A 7,360-nucleotide genomic window follows, 5' to 3' on the forward strand; every position below is an offset into this window, starting at 1 on the left:
ATTGAAGAATACAAGGATGCCAAGGAGCTATGGAACAAATTAGCTAAAGTTCATGAGGAATCCTCCACTGTACCAATTCAAGAAAAATCCAAAGATGACAACTCATTAGATCAAGAAGGAGAGGAGCCCGAAGTTGAGAGATGCTCAACATCGGAGTAATAAGAAGAGGCTTCATCCTCAATGGAATGCAATGAAAAGGGTAAAGAGGGAGCATACTCTTTGTTCCATGTACAAGATGAAGATGAAGAAGTCTCCACCTCTAGGATTGAAGGGGAGCGACATTCAGTGACTCCGGACCAAGAAGAAGGAGAAGCTTCTACTTCCGATCAAGTGAAGAAGAAGAAGATAGGGCATCCTCCAAAAATCAAGAGACATCAAATGGAGGATCAAGTGTTATCCCTATATGTGAAGGTATAAGTAGTTCAATTAATAATAAAAAATAGATTATTTGCTTTGAGTGTAGGGAGCATGGGTACTACAAGAGTAACTGCCCCAAATTGACCAAGAAGAAGGTTCAAGTGGAACCCAAGGCTAAGGAGAAGCCTAAGAAGGTTGGCCCTGTGATAAGGAAGAGCAACGAACACATTGTGTATTTCTTGTGCAAGAAAAATGGACATTATCGAAGACAATGTTCAAAGGGGAAGAAACTAACCAAATTCAAAGAAGGAAGCAAGAGTCAAGGGGGAGCTTATAAGAGCAAACCCAAGGTATCATTTGTTGAGCCAATTTCTTTAAATCATGGTAAAAAGCATGCTAGTTCAACTTTATATCATTTTAATGTTATTTATCATAAAAATAGAAGGCATGATAGGATTAAAGAAAAATATATAGCTCTTCATGCTAAGACTACCTCACCTAAGATTAGGTAGGTAGATAAACTAGGTAAGAACACTAAGGACCTTAGTTATAAGCCTATAGAAATGCTCAAGGATTTAATGATAAATCAAAATCTAGGGATTTATGGAAAGAAAATCAAGTCTTGAGGTCAAGGCTTGACAAAATTTAAAAGACCCTAAAAAGAATGGAAAGTATCCTTAAGGGATAAAAATAGCATAACCTAGGTTTAGGACAACAAGGGTCATCCAATGGCCATAGAGGTTTGGGATACAAACCTAAGGCTACGAAGGATGTAGCTTCATATCATAGGGTTCCATTGATGTACGTAGATTTTATACACTTGTTTAGCATGTTTTGTCGCATATTCCTATATTTTACTCATGCTTTATCTATGCATTTTCATACTCCTTGCTTTACTTTTAGCATATTTACTCTTCCTTGTTTGGATATCTGCTTTTGTGTATTTTCTATCTATAGGAGTCGAATTTGGAGAGGAAATGATGTTCATGGTAAATCTAATTAATAAACGAAGGAAGTCAGCACCGGCTATGTGTGCCACACGACCATGTCGAAGGAACACGAAGGAAAATGACCTCAGTCGTGTGGAGCAGACCGGGTGTGTAGCATCAGCACAAGAGGAGGATGACATGGCCGTGTGGATTCACACGACCATGTCATTTTTTTGAAGCAGAATCAGAACACGGCCGTGTAGATCTACATGGCTGTGCAACCTTTCCAGAGGCCAACCATTGTCAGGCTGTGTGTGCCACATGACCCTTTAGCATTTCCAGAGGTCAAGATTGGCACGACGTGTGACTCCCACAACCGTGTGAGCCATCTAGAGATGAAGCATGACACAGACGTGTGAATCTCACACGCCCGTGTGGCCTTGGCCAAGAGCTAAGTAGCTGAGGCTATGTGAGATCCACACGGCCATGACATGAGCCGTGTGGCACCCAAACTCCTGCTCTATATAAAGAGTTCTTCTCCTTTGAGAAGGGGGAGGCTCTCCATTTGGGGGGATCCAATCTTGAGGCTCTTCTCCATCTTTTGGGTTTTGATTCGGCAACCTAAAGACGCTCCCATCCACGATTCAACTCCGGTAGAAAGGATTGGTTCCGAAGATCACTCATCATCTCTAGATAAGCATTTCTTTTCTATCTTCTTGATTTGGATCGAAATGTTTATGATTTTCTTGTCTTCGGATATTTTCCTTTGTTTCATGAGGTAGATCTTCTTGTTCTAGGACAGAGGAAGTATTTGTGATGTGAATTGATGTAAGATCTCAAAAATTTTTCAACTTCCTATTTCAATGATGTTGTTTTGTTCTGTGCCTATTCAATCTTATATGGATTATTGTGTTTGTATCTAATTACCATTCTAGATTGGATGTTTGTATATCTTGTGGAACTTGTAGAGGTATTCTCTAGATTGTATGACCGAGGAGCGTCATGACAGGGATGTCTCGTTAACGGACGTCTTGGGGATCACCTTGAAAGGTGAAGCAAGCATCTACAAAGAAGTGGGATAGATAGATGTACTATTCCCTATATCTTAATGTGAATTGATTAGTGGTGTGTTTCTATGTTATATGACCGAGAGGTGTCGTGATAGGGCTGCCCCGCTAATAGACTTCATAGGGATCATGACTATTTAAATGCTTAAGGTGTAGATATAAGTCCCTTGTCGGTGTCTTCTGCAGGAGACAACCGGCGACTTCTTAAAAATGCATGACAATTGAGGATAGGATTGGAAGATCATCTTACATTGATAAGTATTACAAAGAAACCAAATCACTTGGAACTTTTATAAAATCTAGTTTTTGCATCTACCTTTCTATTTCTATTTTCTATTTGCTTCGTAGTACATGTAAATTCCTTGTTGATTGTTTAGCTAATTTGTTTTGAGATATCTTTAGTGGTTATAACCAATCCCTATGGATAGGATATCTTTCTTATTACTGATGATGTAACCGTACACTTACGGTTCGTAACAAGTTTTTGTCGTCGTTGTCGGGGACTGCGTTTATAATATTAGAGATTATCATTTGAGTTAGACTAAACTTTTCTTTTCTTTTCTTCTCTTATAAGTAACTTGTAACTAGTTTTGTAATTATGTTCTGTAATTTTACTTTGCATTCTTCTTAATCTGTGATTCATATGTCTGCAATCTTGTTCTTGTATGCGAAAATCTAATTTTGTAGGTAATCTGCTACCTTTTGATCCTGAAATTGATAGAACCTTTCATAAAAGGAAATCCTCGCAAAGACATTTAGAAGAACAAGTGCACTCAAATATGGCAAACAAATCGCTAAAAGATTACGCAGCACCTTATGCCAGAGGATTTTTTTCTAGCATCACAAGACCCTCTGTTGAAGCTAATAATTTTGAGATCAAGCCTACAATAATCACTATGCTCCAACTGAATCAATTTGCAAGTGGACCACATGAAGATCCTAATCAGCACCTAGAAGTTTTTTATAAAATCTGTGGAAATATAAAGATGAATGGTGTTCCATCTGAAGTTGTGGGATTATTATTGTTTGGGTTTTCTTTAAGAGACAGAGCCAAGCAATGGCTAAATTCTTTACCAGCAAATAGCATTACCACTTGGAAGCAGTGTGAGCAACAATTCCTTGATAAATTCTATCCTCCAAGTAAGACTGCTCATATGAGAAATATTATTACAAGCTTCAAACAGTCAGACTCAGAATCTTTATTTGAAGCATAGGATAGATACAATAATATGCTCAGACAATGCCCACATCATGGATTGGAGAAGTGGCTAGTGTTGCATACATTTTATAATGGTATCAACTATCATGTTGGAGCAATCCTTATGGTCCGCGGGACCATGTGTTTTGGTGTTTGGGCAAAGGGTTTAAGTTAGGTTCACCCTTGTATTTGATATGTGTATTTGAGTTGTGCAGGTTTGCAGGATACACATGTGACTCAGGTTGATGACTTCGGGTCCGGTGAAGGATGGAGCATCCGAGGGACCGTGGACAAGGCAATGAGGACAAGGGCCGAGGGAAGCGACTTCGAGCCATACGCGAAGGATGGCATTGGGGACAAGCCGCGGGCTTGAATGCATCCGAGGGACGAGAGCCAAAGGAAGTAGGCTTGAAGGCAAGAGGTCAAAGCTGCAAATGAAGCGTCAAATGAGTCATAAGGGTGAGGGTACGAGTGCATGAGAGATTGTACTCGGAGTAAAATACTAGTTTTAGGGTTTTACTGTAGCAGGACTATTGCGCTACTGTAGCAGTACTGTAGCAGTCGACTGCATGTTTTAGTAGTCGACTGGTGCAGTCGACTGGGGCAGTCGACTGGCAGTGAACAGAATGTCTCTGTTCGCTCGGTTAGTGTGGAATCGAGCCGTTGGGATGTAACGGTCGAATTTCCACAGAGGGCAGTCGACTGCATGTTTTAGCAGTCGACTGGTAGGCGGGGTTTTCCAACCCGTGGCCTATATAACTAAGCCTTGGGAGCTTGGTTGAGGTTGACGAAATAGAGGTGGTTAATCTCTATTAGTAGTCTACTTGTTCCCTAGCTTGTAAAGAGTCCTTGGTGAGAGTTGTGGTGAGTTTTCTCCACCGACAAGGAGCTACGTGAGCTAGCCGGAGTCTTCTGGGGAGTAATCCACCGACGAATAGGGATCGTCCACCTTACGGACAGCCATGGAGTAGGAGCTTTATCTCCGAACCATGTAAATCAACATGTGTTGGTTTGCTTGCTCTTTCTTGTTCTTTGTATTTGTATTTAGCTTTCATATTTGTGTTTGTATTATTTGTATTCTGCTGCGCGACTAACAAATACGTAGAAAGCGAACGATTTGGGGGCGCCGTCTATCCAACCCCCCTTCAAGCCGGTCACCGATCCCCCAACAAGTGGTATCAGAGCGAGGGCGCTCTCTATTGGACTAACCGCCAAGGAGGCAAAAGATGACCAGCTTGATTGAACCTCCAAAGTTTGAACGAGGAAGCCTTGGGGACATCACCTATTGGATGATGAAAATGGAGATCTTCTTCAACACGGATTGGGACACCATGACGGTGGTAAAGGAGTCATTCAAAGTCCCAAAGGACAAGAAAGGAAAGAAGCTCCGAACACGACATTGGATTGAGGAGCAAACCTCACGATCGGAGGCAAACTCAAAGGTAATAGTAATTTTAATTGATTTATTGCCTCCTAATGTGATAAGTGGTGTAGGTAAATATGAGAACGCCCATGAATTGTGGATTAAAGTGAAGAAATTACCATGGGAGAAATTTTTGCCTACACAAGAAGAAGAAGAAAAATCCGAAGAAAGTGATGAAGTGGTCCAAGAGGAGAAGAAGGACCAATCGGATGTGGAGACCAATTCAACATCAAAAGAAGAAGAGGAAGTAAATTTGGTCACATTTGAGGAAAAGGATGAAGAAGGTCATCCACAAGTGTGGATGAGGAAGATATAGCATCTATATCCTCAAGAATTGAAGAAAATTCCAAGGCAAGTGAAGAAGAAGAAGAGGTCTTGGAAGTGGTCAATCTAGCAAGCACCTCCACCGAAGCAAAGTCAAAAGATCACATCATTTGTTTCGGGTGCAATGAGAAGGGACACTACAAGAGTAGATGTCCTATGGGTAAGAAAGAGGTATCTCCTAAACTCAATTCAATCTCTTTAGAATCTAATTTGAGTTGTAGGAAGAAGAAGGAGAAGAAGTGTAACGCTCGCCCTTCCATGGACACTCTGACTGCCCTTAGAGGGACGGGATTACTTACATTCACCTAACATACTAATGCATATAAACTCATGACAGCGGAAGACATACTTAAAAATTTATCATATGCATTTGATTGTCTTAAACATGGCATGTGAATCATAACTTATTAGCATTTTACCATATCATAATTATTCTAACTTGAGCAAAATATCATAAGAGCATAACATACTAGCTCAAACTATCATCATAAGCATAGGGTCCAAACTTAGTTCACATGCACAAATTTAACCAAATATAGATTTAAACTTAATTTGATCTATCCACCATGCCACTTCCACACACATCATCATTGCCCTTTCCTACTGCTCCCCTTAATTCATCCATTCCTTGCCTTTATCTGCAGTACAAGGAACATAAAACTATAAGCCCAAAGGCTTAATGAGCTCCTTTCCTACTCATAAAACATAAAGCACATAACACAACATAGCATGTGAAACATAGCATAGCATAACATAGCATGGGGAATCATAACATAGAACATATCATATCATATAAGAAACATAACATATCATAACATAGCATGAGGGAACATAACGTAAACATATCATCTCATATAAGAAGTATAACATAGCATAGCATAGCATGTGTGCACATATCATGAAACATATCATATCATGTAAGCACATATCATGAGACATATATCCTGTAAGCATGTATCATAACTCATACCTGTTCATAATAGTGCATAAACAATAATTCATAAAATATGTGCATGTAGATGCAAGATGTATATTTTTTTTTAAAACATGTATCATGGAATGCACATATGCATCATGTCTCTTTTAAAACATATCATATACATACTTGAACATAATATCATCATGAGGGCCCGGCTTGTACCACATACATACATAAATGCACGGAATCCCTAGGACAGGGTAGCTAGCCCCGAACCTACTAGGGATCTAGGTCCGTTCATAGTCCGTCGACCTAGGGGCGTACTAAGAAGCCCATCCCTTTTTACGAGGCCCGTTTCATAGACCATCGACCTCGGGGCGCTTATGGAGCTCACCCTTGGTACACGCCATACAAAATAAAATATCATGTCATACATATCATGTCATCATGCATATCATAGCTTATCATACATGTCATAATTTCTTGTCATATCATGAAGAGAGCTCTTGATCCCATCTTAAGGGAAGCATCTCTTTGCCATACCATAAAGAGTGCTTTTGATCCCAACTTAAGGGAAGCAACTCTTAGGCTTTTCTTCTTACATAAGCCTTTCATACATATATCATGAAACATAACATGTTCATATCATAACATAAAACATAACATGTGATCTTCATAACATCAAGCATGGCATATCATATCATGAAGCATAGCATATCATATCATGAGCATAGCATATCATATCATGGAACATAGCTTATCTCATAACTTAAGGCATAACATATCCTATCATGAACATAGCCTATCATATCATGAGCATAGCATATCATATCATGAGTATAGCTTATCATCTCATAGAGCATAACATATATCATATCATGAAGCATAGCATATCATATCATGAAATCATACATTATGAGGAAACATAAGCATGCATAGTTGGGTTCAAAACTTTTCCCCAATCCTATTCTTCCAATCTTGGCCGAAACCTTACTAGCATGGATTCTAAACATTGGCCACCATACAAAACATGAAACTTAAACCAACTCTAGATAATTAGTCATACATCATAAAGAAGCATAAAACAAGTATGGTTAAATTTCAAGACCTTGCTCTAAGCCCATATACTTGCTTGGCCGAACC

General features: G+C 39.5%; 1 non-coding gene across 1 annotated transcript; it reads right to left on the reverse strand.

The window, feature by feature from the left end:
- Positions 1–3,504: 3,504 nt before the first annotated feature.
- On the reverse strand, positions 3,505–3,611 carry LOC121983494. The gene has a single exon (XR_006112543.1). It is a non-coding gene; the product is annotated as a small nucleolar RNA R71 (small nucleolar RNA).
- Between the last annotated feature and the right edge of the window lie 3,749 nt (positions 3,612–7,360).

The sequence above is a fragment of the Zingiber officinale genome, chromosome 5A, assembly GCF_018446385.1.
Source record: "Zingiber officinale cultivar Zhangliang chromosome 5A, Zo_v1.1, whole genome shotgun sequence".
Taxonomy (NCBI): Eukaryota; Viridiplantae; Streptophyta; class Magnoliopsida; order Zingiberales; family Zingiberaceae; genus Zingiber; species Zingiber officinale.